The 21,680-nt window shown below is 38.3% G+C and overlaps 1 pseudogene; it reads right to left on the reverse strand.

Annotated features, from left to right (window-relative positions):
* The window catches only part of LOC130231717 (protocadherin-7-like), a 63,103-nt pseudogene extending 42,721 nt beyond the window's left edge, over positions 1-20,382 (reverse strand).
* Positions 20,383-21,680: the final 1,298 nt, after the last annotated feature.

Consider the following 21,680-nt stretch of genomic DNA (forward strand, 5'->3'; position numbering starts at 1 on the left):
TACTTGACACTGAGTATTCAGTATTGTAAGTAAACTTCAAATGACAAAGTAAAACTCAGCTTTTAAAACTCAGTTGCAGCTCGTCCAGAATGCTGCTGCAGCCAGGATTCTGACCAGAACCAGAAAATGACCAGAACCAGAGCACATCACAGCTGTCCTCAGGTCTTTACACTGGCTCCCAATTACATTCAGAATAGATTTTAAAGTATCATTACCTGTCTATAAATCACTAAATAGCCTAGGACCTCAATACATTACAGATATGCTCACTGAATACAAACCTAATAGATCACTCAGATCTTTAGGATCAAATAAACTAGAAATTCCAAGAGTTCAATCATAGCAGGGTGAATCTGCTTTCAGCTACTACGCCCCCCGCTGCTGGAATCAGCTTCCATAAATGATCAGATGTGCTCCAACATTAGGCACATTCAAATCAAGACTGAAAACACATCTGTTTAGCTGTGCCTTTACTGAATGAGCACTGTGCTACATCCGACAGATCTCACTATTGTGTCTTTCTTTTCTTTTTTAAAATACTTTTATAACCTGCTTTAACACATTTTAATCTGTTTTTAATAATTTTATCGTTTTTTTTTTTATGTTCTCATACTTGTCTTTTTTATTCTTGTTTCTGTAAAGCACTTTGAATTGCCACTGTGTATGAAATGTGCTATATATAAATAAACTTGCCTTGCCTTGCCATGCCTTTTAAGCTGCTTACACTGTAAAAATATATATATTTCTGTCTTCAAACTGACTAAAATATTAAGTTAAACTTTGTATAGCAAAAATAAAATTTAGTTGAAGCCTGATTAATGTATTAACTTATTAAACCTGATTGACATAAAAACATTTATTGTCTTGAATTTTTTCATTCATTTTTTACAGTGTAGAAAATCAATTCTATACATGACATTTCTTTTAAAACCTGTGTGTAAACCTGTCTTTTACAAAAGCACGCCAACTAAGTTTCTTTTTTTTTTTTCTTAATATATACAGTTTTGTTTTAGATTTTCAGGGTTTTTTCCACCTTTATTATACAGGGCAATGGAGTTGAGACAGGAATACATGGGGAACAGATGAAGGGCGAAAGGATCAGCAAAGGACCTCGAGTTGGGAATCGAACTCAGGTCGCTGCGAGCACTTCAGTGCTATATGTCACATTTGCAAACTCATCCCAAACCTGCAGCTCATAACCTGCAGTTTGAAGAAGATTTTCTTTTGGACTAACCAAGCTAACATACAGTAACATGAAATCAATATCTTTCATTTTATCTGTTTGTTATATCTTCAGAAAAATTTTAATAAACAAGTAAACTGTCTGCTGACTAATGTTTATATGTAAATCCTGTTCATCTTAAAAAAGCAATCATGTTTCTTCAGAAAAATTAGATTAAACTACTCAACTCATAAAGATTTACTTTTGCCTTTGTCAGAAAGGTTTGAAACAGGGGCGTCGCTAGACTCAATTTACTGGGGAATTGAGATATGATTTACTTCATATGCAAGTGTATTTATTAAGAGTGTTAATTCCGATATAAAGACGTTATTCTCTATGTGCAACCGACCCAACGCTGGTGAAAGCAGTGTAATCAAAAAGCAAACTGACGCATCTCCGCGTGTACACAGAGAACCTTGTTGCCTCTCGCACGTGCTGCTCTTCTGCCGGTGCGAGTCCCGGTAGTTAACATGCATGCCAAAAAAGCAGGCTACTTGCTGCTCACGAGCCGCTCATGCGTTGTAAAACAGGCGTAACAGCCTTTTTTGTTTGTAAAACTAAAGTTTAAACAATATGATGGTGATCTTACTAAGCATGCCTCCTCATAATTTATTTTTGTATGAAGCAAAAAGGAGGGATGACGAGTCAGGGAGGTAAGACTTAATAAACCTAATTCTCTGCCATGTGTACAACAGATAATTCTATAAAACATCTTTTTTGTATTTTATTGAATTGTCTATAGAATTTAATTCAAATGAAATTAATATTCATGCAAAAGATTTCTTAAATGATCTTAGGATATAACTCCAGTTGTGTCCTAACATTGTTTTCCAGTTACATTTAAGATTATTTAGAATAATAATTGTATAATAACAAGAATACTTTTATTTATAATAAATATTCATTAAAAAAAAAAATAATAAATAAAATATATATATATATATATATATATATATATATATATATATAATATATATATATATATATATATATATATATATATATATAATATATATATATATATATATATATATATATATATATATATATAGTAGAGCTTATGTCTAGCAACACCCCTAGTTTGAAACATCCATGTTTTATCAATGAAGGGAGAAAAAATTGACTAGGGAGAACTATTCAAAATATTCAAAATAACGTCTTATGCATCTCAAAAAACACATTCAGAATTTTTATTTTGGGGTGAACTATCTATTTAAGGGGTAAAACAGACAAAAAAACTGAACAAACAAAAAATACACAGCAGAATAATACCACAGTGGTCTGTCTGACCGCTTCTAAGACTGTATTTCGAAACCCCCATCATTCTTCAGCCATTATTCTGCCACCCCATCATCACACTTTTCTCACATGGACCATGTACAATGTGAGTAATCAAAAAATAAATAAATAAAAAGCTTATTTTATTTGATTGACACACTTTCCAACCGTACATACATGAACAAGTCCCTCAGGTGGTCATGTTCATACTGTATGTAATGATCAGGCCTAACAATATGATGAAAGGAGGATGAAAAAACACTGTATTTATCTTCTTTCCCTCCCTGAGCTCTCTTTCTCTGAGAAAAAGTTGAGCCAAGGTATAATCCCTAATTGCAGTCTTATAATTAAGTGTGCAAGTCCAAACAGCACACTTAAAATGCTAATTAAAGACTGCGCCCTTTATTCTTTGTTATGCATACTGATGTAGGGTGCATATGGATTTTCAACGTGACCTCTTCAGTCATCACAAATCATTTTAGACAAAGAAGAGGCAGCTCTAGCAGAGCAATTTAGAGACATTATACATGCATTTGCAGTGAATGAAAATAATGTGTAATAGCTACAATTATTTTAACAATATTGATGCATTTAATCCAGTCTGACACTAGCTACACTTAAAAATGAATCACAATGGCTTTTATCATTGACTGTCTGTAACCTTTTGATTTCATTTAATTTGACAATTTTTAAAAATGTTGTAAGATTCCATAGAATCACTCTAAATCATATATTATTAGATATAAAAATGTGAACAGGGTATTAATATGTCTAAGTATATAAGCCAAATCCAATGAGTTAAATTCAATGAGAATGGTTTACTTCATATTCAGGGGCAAAATTGTGTTTTAAATAAATAAGAAGTATTTAAAATACACTGGATTTATTGATATTATTAGATACATCTCTATCTTCTTTGTTTAATTTATGGTTAAACGACAAATATCAATCACTTAAGATAAGAATACCTTTAGAATAATCACTTAATAAGAGTATTAGTTCAACTATGTTAAAAGTAATCCAAATGGATGGAGTTTTTATGCGATTAGAATACATGAATCTTTTTAGTTAGGCCTAAATATTTTTTGAGAGTACTGTATTTGAAACTTGGAAACATCTGTGGAAGGATACACAAATGAATAAATACCCAGCACCACCCAAACTGCAGATGGCTTTAGATTTGTTAAAGGTCCAATCTGGAAGTTGACAAGTAAATGTGTAACACATTGTCTAAAAGGTGAATTTTAGACTATAAAATGTGAAATTTAGTTCTAAAATGTTAGATTTTTGACTTGATGAGGTAGTCAGTGAATCATTTATTCATTCAAACTGTTCAAACAGACTGATTAACACATAAATTAAACAAATGCCTATTATTCTTTCAGGAAGACAAATGTGATTGCTATCAGGAGTTCATCACTGAATCATTTAATTAACTAATTTGTTCGAAAACATATTTCTTTAGGAATGAAACGTGTGATTTGTTGAAACAATCATTTAATAGACTTATCAAAACCTCTGATTTGGTCAGCTATGAAAACATAAATAATCTACTGAATGAGTAATTTATAAGTGTTCCATTCAAAAATGCAGATTTAATCAACAACAACAAAAGGTCACTATTGATTATATGAGCGATGAGAGTCACTGAATCATTCACATAACAAATTCATTAAAATAGCATATTATCTGTTTAAGAATAAAAAAGTGAGGGTGGCACGTGAGTGTGTATGGGTATTTCCCAGTACTAGGTTGCGGCTGGAAGGGTATCTGCTGTGTAAAACATAAGCCGGATAAGTTGGCGGCTCATTCTGCTGTGGCGACCCCTGGTAAATATAGGAACTAGGGTGAAGGAAAATGAATGAATGAATGAATGAATCAATGGATGAATTAATGAATGAATCAATGAATGAACGATAAATGAAAAAAATGATTGCTGAAACATTTATTCAACAGAATGATTCAAAACTTTTGATTCAGTCAGCAATAAAACAATAAGTAATCTACTGAATGAATTATTTACAGAATAATTCCCTCAACTGTTCCATTCAAAAATGCAGATTCATTCAGTAACAACAAAATAGTCACTATTTTTGAGCCTTTTTAATTAATGGAGTCACTGAATCATTAATTGAACCAGTTCATTAAACAGTAAATGTTTTTATATAGTAATAATTTTGTTCAGGAATGCAACATGACGGTTGAAACATTCATTAACAGATTAATTGAAAAGTTTAGATTCAGTCAGTTATGAAAAGGTAAGTAATCTTCTGAATGAGTAATTTACTGAATAATTCCTTCAACTGTTCCATTCAAAAATGCTGATTCATTCAGCAAAAACACCAAAAAATCTCTGTTTTATGAGCAAAGAGAGTGATAGAATCATTCATTTAACCAGTTAATTAAACAATAAATATATTTTGTTCACTAATAAAACATATGTTGGTCAAACATTATTAACCGATTTATTCAAACCTTTTGATTCAGTCAGCTATGAAAAAGTAAGTAATCAAATGAATGAGTCATTTACTGAATAATTCATTCAACTGTTCCATTCAAAAATGCTCATTCAATCAGCAACCATATCAAAAATTACCATGTTTTATGAGCAAAGAGAGTCAATGAATCATTCATTTAACCAGTTCATCAAACAATAAATGTATTTTTATTCACGAATGAAACATATGACAGTTGAAACATTCATGAACAGATTCATTCAAAACGTTTGATTCGGTCAGCTATGAAAAAGAAAGTAATCTACTGAATGAGTCATTTCCTGAATAATTCATTCAACTGTTCCATTCAAAAATGCTGATTCATTCAGCAACAACATCAAAAATCACCATGTTTTATGATCGAAAAGAATCACTGAATTATTAACTGACTAATTCAAGTCAAAACTTTTAAATAAAAAGGTTATGAATCTGTACCATTTCAATCATCTTTGACTATATTTTTGGTATATGATCTCTAGTAATTACATGTTCTTTGTTTTGTTTTATAAACCACTGAAATTTTGAAAATAAAATTCAAGAATCATCCTCCAAGACAAAAACATAAGTAAATACATAAACAAGTACATATATATTCTCACAGCTCTTCTTCATATTTGCCTATTTATGCACATTACACTAATGCTTCTTACAATCTGTTCAGTTGCCAAAAATAGCCGCTCTCTCTTGTTTCCCAGTATTTATTTATTACCTATTATATATTTATTAACTCTTTTTTTCTTTCATTACTCAGGGGTTTAACTATGCATCTCTCTCTCTCTTTCTCTCTCGTTCTCTGACAGGCAGTGACAGAAGCAGCCTGGGGTGTTTGAATAAAAGATGAATACTCAGGCTGGTTCATGACACTGGGGTAACCCTGAACTGTAACCGTAGAACCACAGAGCTGCAGTCAGACCACAACAAAAGGATCACCCCTCGAGAACCTTCAGTACGGGGAACCGGGGGAATCGGAGAGCCGAGTTAATGCCGGCTCAAATATGAATGCAATTCAGTAAGAGCTGAATAGGAAACGACACTGGGACTCTAAATGCTGGGGCTTTTCTACTCAATGCCAGCAGTGTGTTTAAGACACAATGCATAGGTCTAACAAAGAGGTGTGTTAGTTTTGTGTGGCTGTTTGTTTAATTGCCTGCACAGGGTGTGTGTGTGTGTGTGTGTTTTAATTGTGGGTGGGTGTGTGTGAGAGAGATTTTGTGTGCAACTGATGCCTTTAGAATGCAGCCAGCACAGGAATATCTCTAATAATAGCCATCCAGCATTTGGCCAGATGATATTTTGGCTGCAGAGCTGTATGGTGAATCATAGGAAGATGATGAAGAATAATTCTGAACCCTGCATTTCCATTAGCGTCTCTTTAGAAAGGATTCCCAGCGAGCGTTCTTCTAGTCAATACATTTAGAGACAAATATTATTTTATCAAATGAAAACTTGATTAAATGATTCATTATAATGCTGTTGATGAAACGCGACGTGGAAGAAGCCACACTGGAAGATATTAACAATGCAGTAGCAGTGTTTTGAAAAAGGGAAACGTAAGAAGAATTGATTTAAATAATCCAATCACAGTACTTTGGGGATTGACCCGCTTGAGCTGGAAGAACTGAATGCTGGTAAACTGAACCACTTTGCAGACAGATTAATATGCTTACTCAAATGCATCCTATATATACACTATATGAGATTAGTCGGCTGAATCCATGACATGAATGCAATATTACAACTTACTTTTGAACAGAAAATGAAGTGCTGCATAAACAACTGTAATTTATGTAAGAATGTGTTGTTCTAAAAATAATACATTGCATGTTGTGCAACATCTAAATGGAGTAAATATATAAATATATGTATACATATAGCTATAGAACAAAATAAGTTGGACTTAGCCTTGCTAATACTGTTTAATACTAAAAATATTAAAACCGTATATGTCTAATTCTATAATGGTATATAGTTCAAAATTTCAAATAAATATATTGCCACTAAGAGCGTGTATTATTTATTTATTTATTTATTTATTTATTTATTTATTTATTTATTTATTTATTTATTTATTTATTGTTTGTTTGTTTGTTTGTTTGTTTGTTTGTTGTTTGTTTGTTTGTTATTTAAATGTGGCTTTGTTTATTTATTCATTTATTTATTTGTTTTTTAACTATTTACTTATTTATTTTAAATGTGGCTTTTTTTATGAATAAATATTCATTATTTATTTATTTATTTACTTATTTACTTATTTCTTTTTATTTATTTATTTATTTAGTTAGTTAGTTAATTAGTTAGTTAAATGTGTCTTATTAACTGTCCATTATTCAAATATTTAACACAGGCTCATTATTGATACCGCTATATACATTTCTGGAAAGCACCTAATACGTCACAGGAGCTACGTTTTTTGGTAGTTTTTGTTTTTGTGAATCCCCCAGAGGCCGACATGTATGCATTTTCCGATCTCAAATATCTCTTGCGAGTGCCATTTTTGCCTGCTGTTCTCACGTAAATCCACCAGACGCTGCTGATGACTGACTGACTGACTGACTGACTGATTGATCGATTTTTTTCCTCTGGATTTATTTTATTTCAGCTAGAATAAAAGCAGTTTTTAATTTTTTTAAAAACCATTTTAAGGTCTAAATTATTAGCCCCTTTAAGCAAATATTTTTCTCAATTGTCTGCAGAACAAACTGTCATTATACAATAACTTGCCTAATTACCCTAACCTGCCTAGTTAACCTAATTAACCTAGTTAAGCCTTTAAATGTCACTTTAAGCTGTATAAAAGTGTCTTGAAAAATATCTAGTCAAATATTATTTACTGTCATCATGGCAAAGATAAAAGAAATCAGTTATTAGACATGAGTTATTAAAACTATTATGTTTAGAAATGTGTTAAAAAAAATCTTCACTCTGTTAAACAGAAATTGGGTAAAAAATAAACAGGGGGGCTAATAATTCAGACTTATGTCACAGTATGTGTCAAAACAGGCCACTTTATAAAAAAACTAATAAAAATAAATAAAATGAAACTAATTAATTAAATAAAAAATAAATAAATAAAGTTCTTTAAATCAGTGTTTCTCAACCACGTTTCTGGAGAACCACTAGCTCTGCCCATTTTCCTGTCTCCTTAACCAACAGAGACTGAAAGACCTGTAATTGGTATGAAAGACACAGGAGACATACAAAACATGCATTGTTGGTGGTCCTCCAGGAACGTGGTTGAGAAACACTGCTTTAAATGATGACATTTTATTTTAAATTAGAAAAAATAGTTTACAGATTATAACAAATATATACAATATTTGTATATTTATATTAATATAAAATGTTACTCAAACACGTATGAATAAATTGTAAACTATGAATTGTAAAATCTGACATAAACACAAACTGAACACTCTGTTCTGAGCCTGGACACAGATGAAGAAATGGTTAAGAGTCATGGCCTAGATCTTGTGCTAGAAACTGATGTAAGAGGATGGGAACTTTTCATCTCCACGTGTACCTTTGCATCTCAGCTTAATGTGTGTGTGTGTGTGGTGTGTGTGTGTGTGTGTGTGTGTGTGTGTGTGTGTGTGTGTGTGTGTGTGTGTGTGTGTGCGTGCTTTTTGGGTCTGTTGCTGCTTGCCTGGGAGTATGTGGGTAAGGAATACCCTGAATTCCTGTCGTGTCTCATTTTGAGGTTGAAACAGTCGGGCGAGCAGGTCTGTGCATTAGAAAACTCTGACAGCCTTGACTCTCTGACTCATTTCAGATTTATACGATGTGGCAAACAATACCTTTGTGTCAGCCACTGAAGGACAATGTTTTAATAAAACTGTGTTTTGCCAGCATTTCGTTTCATATGACCTACTTTAATGAACATACTTTCTCTTTTTTAACACTTTTGATTTACAATTAGAAAAACAGCAGGATTGTGGGAGATAATCTGATGTTAAGAGTCCACATGCCTTTATTTGAACATATAGTCTCAGTAGATTCCCTCTCCTTTTTAAATGTATATTTGTGGCTGCTTATATTGAATGAGTGATTGTTAATCAGAATTAAAATTTTACGCTGACATCACTAAGCAGCCGAGCAGAAAACTTTAATAGTGAAACAACTATTTGTACATTATTTTAGGAAATTTGCATTCAGCATGAATATATTCTAGTACAAAATGCTTACTTTTCATGATCAAATTGATTCGCCTCTACATTGTTTCCTGCTGAATATCTTGTTTCAATAGCAAATGTCACATTACAGAAGTAATATGAGTTGCGACCAGCAATTCACAGTCTCTGCATGAACAACTCTTCAATAACTCAAAAAGCATCTCCATTTTTGGAAAATAACAAAGAAAATTTGAGCTTAGTTGTGTCCCAAATGACACACTATACAGTACACTATGCACTTATACCCTCAACCATGTAGTTTATGAGTTTAGTCGTCCCAAATGGAACACTAACTTTTCTTACTAATTGAAATTCAAACTGTTTCCCAGTCGACATTTAACAGTTGCCAGCCTGGTGAAATTAATGACGAAACTATGAGTACAAAGGCATTCAACATGTGATTCAACATTGAGAGGTGGCATAATCGATAAAGTTGGTGAATATTGCTTGCAAAATCCAAAATAAATAAAGTAATCCAGCCTTAGCACCCAATAGCTCCTCCAATTCCACTACGTGAGCAAAGCATTGAGCGTATGAAGTGTTCTTTTTAACGGCTGAATAAGTGCATCATCCAGGTATTTATTCATTCATTCATTTTCCTTCAGCTTAGTCCCTTTCTTCATCGGGGTACCACAGCGGAATGAACCCCCAACTTATCCAGCACATGTTTTACTCAGCGGATGCCCTTCCAGCTGCAACCCATCACTGTGAAATATCCATACACACTACGGACAATTGTAGCTTACCTAATTCACTTACAGTATACCACATGTCTTTGGACTTGTGGGGGAAACCGGAGCACCCGGAGGAAACCCACGCAAACACGGGGAGAACATGCAAACTCCACACAAAAACGCCAACTGGCCCAGCCGAGGCTCGAACCAGCGACCTTCTTGCTGTGAGGAGAATTTGCTACCCACTGCGTCACTGCGTCGCCCGGGTATTTATTCATTAATTCATTCATTCATTCATTTTCCTTTGGCTTAGTCCCTTTCTTTATCAGGGGTCACCACAGCGGAATGAACCACCAACTTTCCAGCATATGTTTCACACAGCGGATGCCCTTCCAGCTGCAACACAGTACTAGGAAACATCCATACACACTCAATCACATGCATACACTACAGCCAATTTGATTGAATTCACCTATATCGCATGTCTTTGGACTGTGGAGGAAACCCACGTGAACACAGGGAGAACATACAAACTCCACACAGAAATGCCAACTGACCCAACCAGGACTCGAACCAGTGACCTTCTTGCTATGAGGTTACATTGCTAACCCCTGAGCCATCCAGGTATTTAAAGTGCACTAATGACATAAAATGACATAAATAAGTGATTCAGGATGCACACATTGTGTTAACATGGCTGGTTTACATGCATAAAACCCTTGTCATTCTCAATTATTGTTTAGTTGACTGAAGGAACATATAGATAAACAACGAGTTAACCCAGCTCTAATGCCTGTTGTTGCAAAGATATGTGGTGGTCACATGAGAACGCCTCCCATCTGGCATAGCCATCAGTGTTACTAACCTAATGTGTCATCATAAATTATTAACCTCTCATTTTTCAGCGTGTTACACTTGGCCACTGAAAACCATCCTCTGTCATTTTTATAGCCTCACGTTTCACAGATGTCCGAGACAATTTAATGGAAGTACACAGCACTGAAGTTATTTACTGCAAGTGTATTTGCATTCGCACAAAATTATTTGTAATTGAGCGTCTGACATAATATGTGATCCAAAAGGCAATAGAAAACAATGATGCAGAAACAGAGAGAGGCCATTTTAAATATCTAAATTGGGACTGCTGATTGACTTATGCTGGCCTTAAATTAACATTATTAATTCTAATCACTCTAAATCACCCTTAAAATAAGTGTTTCCATTTTGGAGTTGGATAAAAACATCATTTAGTCTCTTAATGAACCATTTTTTCCTTTCACAATGTCCCCAAAATTAGATTTTTTCCTCTTCGGATTTAGCAAACTTCAAGACATTATTCCTCCCAATAACATTGCTAGGTCAAACACACGCACACACACGCTTCCACCATCATTCACAATCCTTATAACCATTGCAGTGCACGTCCATGTAAAAGCTTTCATAATGCTTTCCAAATGAAAATCAATACAGCCCTGCAAAAGTGAGGTGAGCATTAGCGATCTCCCCTCATTTCTCTCTCTCCTATCCCTCCATGTGTCTCCCACTGTCTCCTGGCCCCTCCATCACTAGCGGCCTCCATTAATTTATAATATCCATCTCTAGAGTCGGCCCTCACAAGCGTACGCACGGCCCCCGTGAGCATGCAAGTGTGAGTGTCAAGTATATCGGCTATCCATCTGACCTGTTGTCTGATCCCGAATGTGTGTGTTGAGTTACACAGACTCACCTAATGCCCACCTGTCTGACCGTTAACCCCGCACACCTGAGTGGGTGTCTGCAAGTGTGCGTCGGAACGTTAACAAGCCTAGTATATTGATTGCCACGATGTCTATTCAAAAGATAGGACCGTGCGGCGCTGCGGGGGACAGGATACAACCGGTCGATAGGAGTCGACATTAGTGGGCGGAAGTGGGAGGTGCTATAGAAAAAGTGTGCTACAGCAAAATAAAGAGAGAGAGAGAGTTCAGAGTTTCACTTATGAACATGCTGAGTTGTGCGTTTCTAGAGGATGGGTGAGAGGGAGGACAGATATAGGTCAACAGGATTTCCATTTTGATCAGTTTTATATACGTCCACGAATGGGGCTTGCAAACAAGATTATAAAGTTTTGAATTTTTAGTTTTATTAAATTAGTTTTAGTTTTATTTTGGTTAGATTTTTGGTTTTCAAACTCCATAATTTTTGATTCATTTTTGAGGTAGATTTACTACTGTAGTTTGTATTAGTTTTGATATTTTGAAATTGCTTAGTTTTAATTTAGTTTTAGTATTTACTTGTTTTTTTTTTTGTTAATATTTGTTAGGTGCAAAATTCAAAATCATCAGAATAAATATTGTATGATAAAAACTCAACCAAAAGATAGGTTACATTTTTTTTTGACACAACCCTGCAGGCACAGGACATCAACAGATGTCTTATTGACGTTGTACCCCAATGTACCCCAATGTGGTGGGGACGTTGGATTTTGTTTGGAAATGAAAATCAGGTGACGTCAGGCTGACATCAATGTTCAACCTAAAATCAACCAAATATCGACATCTAATCGTGTTACACCTTGACGTTGTGTGGATAATACCACTATGAATCTTTCAGACGTTGGGTTCTGGTCACTTTCCAACACAACCTAAAATCAACCAAATATCAACGTCATTTGACATGGTTATTGGATGTTAAAAATAACGTTGTCCTTAGATGGCTGGCCAGACATTGAATTTTGGTCACCTAACGTCATGACCTAAATCTAACCTGATATTATTGTCTTATGATGTTGTGTGCCTGCTGGGAAGAACACTACAATCTACCACTACCATCTGCCCATCCTCAAGAATTCAAATACAACATCCCACAAGATAGCAGCCTTAAGTAAAATATGTGGGCAAGGCTGGTTCTGAGTGTAAATATACAGTAGTGATGGAAAGTTCGGATCTTTAACGCAAACTGGATCTTTCATGACAATCTTCCCAAGTTTGGACTTAACATATCGAAAATATGTAGTCAAGCCATCATAATTTCAGTCAGTTAAAACATCACCATGATCTGAAAGGTTTCTTACATTTATGTTTTGCATTGCAACTGAAGCATGATTCACTAATTTAAAATTCCATACGACTTTCTGTTATGTAATAAACTTACGTTTTGCCAGATCCTCTCATTTAAGCCCTCGGTTTACCCGTGCTGCAGTTGTTCAAGTTGAGTTCAGTCACAGTAGGCTGTTTATATTCGGTTCACTAAATCATGTATGTGCAGTATTATCAGTTCGCCGCTTCTCAAATCTGATATCAGTGGACTGTTCTAATAGCTGAATAACTCAGTATATATTGGTTTATTTCGAGTCAGAGGGGGTATCAGTCATGTAAAAAGTTGTTTGCGGATAAGTGCTTAACATTCTCGAGACATGACTCTTTCGATTAATTCAGTTCAATTTGGTGAATTAGTTCAACCAGTTCACTTTAGAAGATCCAGTTAAAAAAGAATAAAAAGAACAAAAATAAAACCCATTATTGGACACCAAATGTGTTCTACTCGGTTTGTATTTAATGTTATCACCATGCTGCTGTCATGTCCTACCATCATTTTTTGTTGCGGTTTGTTTGCAGCGAGGATGGATGAAGGAGTACCGGCTTGATCTGGCCAATGGCATCTTGATTACAGACTCTGAGGTGCTAAACGGGTCATCTGGTACATCTGGTAGCGCAAAGTAAATAGATTACTTCTAAAGGCTACAGTATGTATTGAATACATTTACAAAGACGAAAACTAAGGACGTTTTGACTAATTTTAGTTACTTTTTTCGTTCGTTTTCATTAACTATAATAACCCTGCTTGCAAATTTAGACAGTGGTAAGGTATTGGCTTTCCATCATGCCATACCATCCCATCCCATCATGGAAGCCACAGCCAAAGGCACGCATACACTCTCCGTCTGCACCGAGCTCGAGTTAGGCTAGGTCACAAAGCTCCGCAGTAGAGGAGTTAATTACAGTGTGATCAATAATTGATTAAACCGTCAGAAAGAGTCCAACAAACTCTCCAGTAAGCATTAATGCTCTCTCATACTTATGAGCGCACACGCAGAAGCACACAAATAGCAAAATTCTCCATTAAGCATTTTCAGGGAGGAAAAAAAATGTTAGCAGATTAAGAGGATTGACTCGGTATTGGATTAACCCACCCACTGCGGTCAGGATCACACCAGCGTGGATGGATTGATTAGGCCTTGCGTGGCGCACATCTCCCTTACCACTGCATCAGCTGTTTTTTAGGCACTGGCTACAGGGAATTACAATCCGACTGTCAGTCATGCTAAAAAGACCAAAAATGACATGTCATTTAGGACTCAATATCTTGCGTGTAGACCTCCGCGGATTTGGTTTAAGCTCCCAACACCTGTCAGAAAATGTAATGCGATGCCAGTGTTCAATTTAACCATGTCTCTCTATAGTACGAGGCCACCCTTTGGTTCGGGCTTAGTCCAAAGCACCTGTCAAAGGGCGTCCAGGTAATCTTTTTTTAATGCTTCCGTTAAGTGCTAAGCTAGCAGTTTGGATATGCTGCATTAAATACATGACCTGGATAAAACTGTAAAGATGACAGATTAAGTCAAAAACAGACAACTCTGCTGGCCTGCGTGGTTTCTCTCTCAAGCTTTTCACACACATGCTGTCAAACACCCGGCTAGTCTCCACTCAAACAGGTATATGTTCGGCTCTATATTTAACACTTCCAAATGTGTGTCAGAAAAAAGAAAGATTGTGTAAAGGAGTAGAAAATACAAGGAGAGAATGATAGAAAGCAAGTTAGAAGGAGAGAGAGAGAGACTGAGCAAGTGGAAAGAGATCTATGGTGGTGTGAGAGAAAATGGGTTACACTTCTCCTCTCTTCGACAATCTATTTTCAGTAGCTACTCCTGGAAAGGAGAGCAAGCAGTTAGCACCATATAACCTTAAGCACTCCACATGCAGTGCCACAACAACGGTACAGAAAGATAAGACAAGTTGCCACATTTGTGTTTGTGTTCAACAAGTTTTGTTTTTTCAGAAGTTTGAGGAAAAAGGACATCAATAAGAGCAAAACAGCTGTAATTCACCTCAGACTGGATATAGACCAAGGCCCAATCCCAACTCTACCCCTTACCCTTCGAATGGAGATTTTTCAGGAGATTTTTCACCTCAAACAAAGCATATGTTTTAATACATTTATAACAACGTTCGTGTTTTACCATCTTACCATGCTTTTTAAAAAAAATGCTAAAATAAAAAATGCTAAATTTCGCTAGCTACAATCCATAATAGTAACTTCTGTATAGTAGTCCCACAACATTCTGACACTCGAATACCCTGTCAGAAAAGTCTAGTGGCTGGGAATGACCTTTTACAGAAATAGAATCGGGATTGGGCCCAAATGTTGTACCAAAGTGCAATATCAGATATCACAATGCAATATGCTCAATGAAAGCCATTTCTGCCTGTAAAGTGTGACTTTACATCTCACAATTATCCATTATTGTGAACTATATTGTGACTTTATATATCCCAAATGTAGTTCTATATCTTAAAATGTGCATTTATTTCTCACAAATCCACTTGTATATTACAAATGTGAGTTGTTTGTCTCACACCGTCTGATTATCTCACAGATAGACTCATCTTTGTCTTACTTTTTTCTCTGAGGAGGTAACATACAGTATACGCCATCTTTTTTTCTTGGAAAATCTAATTACAGTGTGCTCAAAGAAAATGTGTGGGGTAATCCAATGGCTATCAGCATTTTCTATATTAATATAGGAATATCCCACAGGACTGACTGAATTCAGGTTAGTTTCAGGATTCAAATCTAGTTCAAGCCTGAGGCTTTTGTCCTGACAAGACTTTTCGAATTTTTGGTAAATGTTACCCTTTGCTAGCCAAACTGAACCAGGCCTTGTGCCATTTTAGGACACTTTATGAATGTGACCTGCATAAACATGTTGAAGGTGAGGTAGTGAAACTGAGTCATAGATTATTTGATGTTCTTACCTGTTTGCTGTACTTGACGGTTTGACAGCCGTAATCGGAGCACTGGTCTGAGCTGAGTGACATAGCGTCTACGTTACCGGTGCCATTGCCAGTGAAGGTGTTGGTGGGGGGCAGTTCCTGCACAGCCTGGTGCTTCTTGCCTTCCACGGGTGGTGAGTTGGGCTGAAGATGCACTGCAGGCAAGGGTGAGCTGGACTTGTAGTGGCGGGCCAGATCTGGGCTTGACTGGTGGCGTCTCGAGCCTAGCCTTGGACTACTAGGGTCTCCATTAGCTGCTGCGCAATAACGAGCAGCAATCCTCTCACTGGTACTGCTGCTCTCCTCATCCTCCTCTTCTTCATCACCTCCCCCACGTCTGCAGCCGTTCACCGTCATAATTCCACTGTATAAAGAACGCTCAGATTTGGCAGTGCCATTATTACGCTTGTCTCTGCGTGGTTTGCGCCCACGTTCATTTTGGGAGCCCTGGGCTTGTAGAGGGGGAGGCTGTGGACTGAAAAAGTCCTCTTCTGGCTCCTTCTTGCCAGCCTCATAGCCGTTCTTACCCTGTGCCCCACACTGTCGAGCTGTCACAACCAGAAGGATCACCAGAATAACGGCAGCAGCACCAGCCAAGACACCAATGGCAACGCTCAGGCGTTGTTTACCGAGAGCTCTCTCGCTGTCTGGGTCACCTGCAATATCCATATAGAGGGGGTTGCAAGGCTGCGGGCCACCTGAGTGAGTGAGAGAGAAAGGCATACAGAGGGAGAGAGAAAGCAAAAATGGAAAGTCATAAATGGTGTGTCTGCCCTTTGATAACTGCATCCTGATTTATAGCCTGTCTGCTGAACCACACACGCACGCATACACATTCATCCCCTGTAAGACCCAGACTTCTCAATTATCATGTCAAGGCTTGGATATTCAATCATAGTTATTCTGCGCAGGCAAGTGTGACTGTGTATGTGTAGGCCACTGTGTTTGTGTATCTTTCATCTTTATATTTGCATGTGCTTACTTCTATCCAATATCCAATGTGGGTCAACAGCAATTTGATGCATGAATTTATAAACAGCAATATCTTTTTTAAAAATTCGCTCTTTTGTGCTAGGATTTCCTAGTTATAAAAGTTATCAGTACATTTCTGATTGCACTTCCCTGCTCCATCCCCTCATATCAAATAAAATGGCACTAGCTCATTGTTAAGCTGCACAAACTGTTGTTGTTTCTCTATATTGAATTACTGTTTGTTTGTTGTTTGTTTGTTTGTTTGTTTGTTTTATTCAAACAGCATAGTGCAGTGTTGTGTCTCACCTGTGCATCCACCAGCGTAGCATTGGCCAAGCTTTCATTGATAAAGACATGCACCAGTGCTGTGGCACAAAGGGAAGGCATGCCGCTGTCATTGACCCGGACCACCAAGCGGTGCAGACCCCTGTGTCTTCTCTCCAGGGGCTCTGCCAAGGTTATGACCCCACTACTAGAGCCAATCTCAAACAGGCGAAAAGGGTTTCCGCCTACCAGAGCATAGCGCAGGTCAGCGTTAGACCCTGTGTCTCCATCCGAGGCTGAGACTGTGCGGACTACAGTCCGGGCCCCACTAGCGGGTGGCAGAAGGGTGTATTCATTAGCGGGTGATGTGATGGATGGCGCATTGTCATTTTCATCAGTGACAAACAGGGAGACGGTGGCGGTGGCAGACCGTGGCGGTTCTCCACCATCAACAGCACGCACACGGAATGAATATGTGCTACGCCGTTCGCGGTCAAAGGATGCAGAGGAGAAAATGGTTCCAGTGTTATTTTCAATGGAGAAAACTTCTTGCTTCCCTTCTTTGCCCTCCTCTCCACCCTCCTCTTCGTCATGCTCCACAAAAAGACTCAACTCTGCATTCTCTCCTTCATCTGCATCGGTAACAGTCACCATGCCCACGGGGCTATTGGTGAGCAGGTTTTCTTTGACATAGAATGTGAAGACTTCCTGGACAAATTTGGGGGCATTGTCATTCCTGTCCGTGACCTGGACTACAACAGTAGCAGCCCTGCAGAGATGGGGTGCCCTTATCTCGAGCTATCACACGAAATTCATAGCGTTCCCTCAGCTCCCTATCTAGTGCCCCAGTGGCACGAATATCCCCGTTATCGGCATCAATGTAAAAAGCTCCATTAACAGATGGGTCGAGTGAGTATGCAATCTCTGCATTCTTGCCACTGTCTGCATCAGCAGCCACTACAGTGACCACTCGCTCTCCTGGGGCATTATTTTCTGCAAAATGCACTCCACTAAGCTTTGGGCGAAAGTGGGAGCATGGTCGTTTATGTCTACCACACGCACCAGAAGGGAACTGTTACTAGAAAGGCTTGGGCTACCTGAGTCCACTGCGACAATAGTAACACTATATTCTCGAGTAGCTTCATAATCCAAAAGTGCTGAGGTGTGGAGAAAATATTTCTTTTTGTTTCGTTCGAAAGCATCATCTGTGGCTGGTGGAGGTGCTAGTGGTGTCTCACCCGCTGGTTTCAATGTGAATGGAACATCCCCAACCACAGTGCAGGTCACCGCACCATTCTCTCCCTGGTCACGGTCTGACACCTGCACTAGGGCTACCGGTGTGTCAACCAGCACATTCTCTGGAACCATTGCAGCGCCGTCCCGAACGAGGATTCGTCCGATTTTTCGTATTTCTACTATGGGTACGTTGTCATTTTCATCCCTTACGTTAAGAACAACTGTAGTGCGATCAGTGCGAGGTGGTTGGCCGCGGTCACGGGCTGTGATTGTAAAACGTAGCTGTGAAACTTCCTCACGGTCTATACGATGCAGAACACTCAGCCAACCTGATGCTTCATCCAGCCTCAGGAGGCGCCGCACTGATTCTGTTGCCGCTCCGAAAACATACTCAACCTGCCCATTCACACCAACGTCACGGTCTGTGGCACGCACCTGCAGGACAGGTGTGCCAGGTGGGGCGTTTTCTGCCATTTCTGCTTCATACACTGCTCTCTCAAAACGTGGACTGTTGTCGTTAACATCTGTGATAGACACACGTAACAATGCTTGTGAGGAACGGGGCGGGTTGCCGCCATCACGAACGCGCCAGTTCATAAGAATCCCTTGCTTCACGATCCAGAGGCCCTTTTACAATCAGTTGAGGCTGTTTCTGTCCTTCATGTGTCAGCCACCTGCAGTTCAAACACACTGCTCCTGCTGGCAGGTCCTGTCCCTGTTTCTGGCCCTCTCCTTCGGTCACCACCGTTTCCATTTGTTGGTCCATTTGCGGGTCGGCGGGATGATGACCCTCCATCTCTACTGTCTTGGATAAGTTCATATCGATCTATGCCGTTGCGACCAAAATCGCGGTCTGTGGCGGTGGGAAGGAGATAGAGAGTGCCGATTGGACGATTCTCCTCAACAGATAATGTGAGTACTGGTGAAGGGAAAGAGGGCGTGTTGTCATTGATGTCTGTGACTACAATTCGCCCATCAAAAAGATCCACCCAACTCTGCAGGGGGCCTATGACTGACACTTCAAAGTTTAAAAAGCACTCATTCTCATCAAAAATCATCTGACACTGTGGCAGCTTCTCTCTGTCAATCCTCCTGCTGCCTGTAGTAAGCTCTCCGGTGACATTGTCAATTTTAAAGAATTCAGAGCCAGATTCCAAAGCGAACGTGACATCACCAGTCCCAATCCCAGAGGTGGACAGCCCCAGGTCTGAAGCCACGTTACCAATGTGCACATCGGCCGGCCCCTCTTCCGCCACGCGGTAGCGCAGCACTGAATTGGCGTGCGGGAGCTGAGTCAGCAGCTGCAGGATAAGCACGAGGTAGCAGCGCGCGGAGTGCACTGCGCCAACGCTCCTGCTCCCCATGACTCTCTCTCTCTCTCTCTCTCTCTTTCTCTCTCGCTCTCTCTCTCTCTCTCTCTCTCTCTCTCGCTCTCTCTCTTTCACTCTCTATCTGCAGCTTCCTCTGGTCCAAGAAAGAATCGCCACTGATTAATTTTTATGAAGGCTTCCTTCGGCAAAATCTTATTTTGTCCCACAGTCTTTCAGTTCTCCGGTCACGTTTTCAACACGATAAAATAAAACATCCACTTTGTGCAGAGCTCAGCATCGGCGATAAGTCTTTACAGCTGTTTTACGGACAATAATGATCCACTGTGCCTTTTAGGAGTAAACGAGAGTCAAATCTTAGCAGTTTAAACGACTTTGTCCGGCTCATTGAGATGCTGCGGAGCGCGGGCTCCTCTCGCGCTTTCACTGTTTTAAACTGCAATGCAGTAGAACACAAAAGCGATCTGTCTGTGAATTCAGCTCTCACATTCGCATCCCAGAGCTTGCGCTACTGGCTGGGAATAAGCCAAAGTGCTTTTTAAAGTCTTTCTCCGATATTGTATGCTCTCTTACCTTAAAACCCAGCGCGAGGGAAATTGGAAAGCTTTCCCCGCAGTCTTACGCACGCGTGCCAAGCTCTTATAGATTCCTTTACGGTGAACTTGACAAAGAGAAAAGCTTTTCAGTTCGACTTCCCAGAGCACGTAAATTAGCCACTTAAGGAAATGGAGAGCAGGATAAAGTAGCAACAAAAGCCTTTAGTTATTCCTCCGGAGTCCGTGGTGGATGTGTGTGAAGTGTTTGAGGAAAAAGTCCCGCATTCTCCTCCTCCCCTCACCTGCACGTTCTACTGCACTGCATGTGAACGTCCCTCAAATGATGCTGCAGTCTCTCCTCTCTCTCGCTCTCTGTCTCAACCTCTCTCTCTCTCTCTCCCCCTCCGTTCACTGCAACACTACGCTACGTAACTCAACCGCTCAGATGAAACGGGAGACCGAGAGTGTCTCGAAGGAGCTCGCGCTTTCCTTTTAACCAGTCTAAAAGCGCAAATACAGGGGGTGTGTTTGCATACGACCACAAAACAAAAATTCTCAAAAGCTAAAAACACAGTCAACTAGACAACTAGAAAAGCCATATAAAGCACTTGTGAGATAAATAAAGACAAAACAGAAGTAAATAAATTGAAATGACCATATCCTAAATACGAACAGCCATTTAAAAATAAATCAAATAAAACATACAATCTTACTTCTTACAAAACATCTTACTTGTTCGTAAAATATGAACCAAACAAAGAATAAGCAGTACTTGTTGACAAAGACATTTTTCTGAAACCGTTTAAAACAAGCTATTTGAAATTAATGTATAAATTAAGTATTGTGTATATTTGTGTATACCCATTAAAATAAAGCAAATAAAAAGTGATAAAGCGACAAAAACAATCATTAAAAGTTATTTTTTATACAAATATTGCTTCAGTAAAGATATCAGCCTTGTACCCTGTGATTAGAAGGAAACAGACAGCATGTCTGGGTCACTGGGGATAATGTATATAACTGTATGGCCTTCACCAAAACATATTTTGGTTTAAAATGTTTGGTAGCTCTTTAGTTTGTTGAACAATCATACTGAACACGGTCATTAAGTTAGGTCAAGGTCCTTGGGCACCAAATAATATGTTTGAATAGGATATTAATCTATAAAAACAGAAACCGAAATGTGCTGGTATGCTCGGTAAAAATAAGGTGCAATATAACAGATAGATAGATAGATATAGATAGAATGACAGATAGATAGATAGATAGATATAGATAGAATGACAGATAGATAGATATAGATAGAATGACAGATAGATAGATAGATATAGATGTTATTATTTTATATTTGCATATCGTACTATCTAAAAAGTGTTATTTCGTCATTAGAATACTGTGTTATCAGTATCTACACTTGTCTTTACCCTGTAATTTATTCCAATTGTCTTGTTTTTGCAGTTCTGACTCGAGGAGT

The sequence above is a fragment of the Danio aesculapii genome, chromosome 1, assembly GCF_903798145.1.
Source record: "Danio aesculapii chromosome 1, fDanAes4.1, whole genome shotgun sequence".
NCBI lineage: Eukaryota > Metazoa > Chordata > Actinopteri > Cypriniformes > Danionidae > Danio > Danio aesculapii.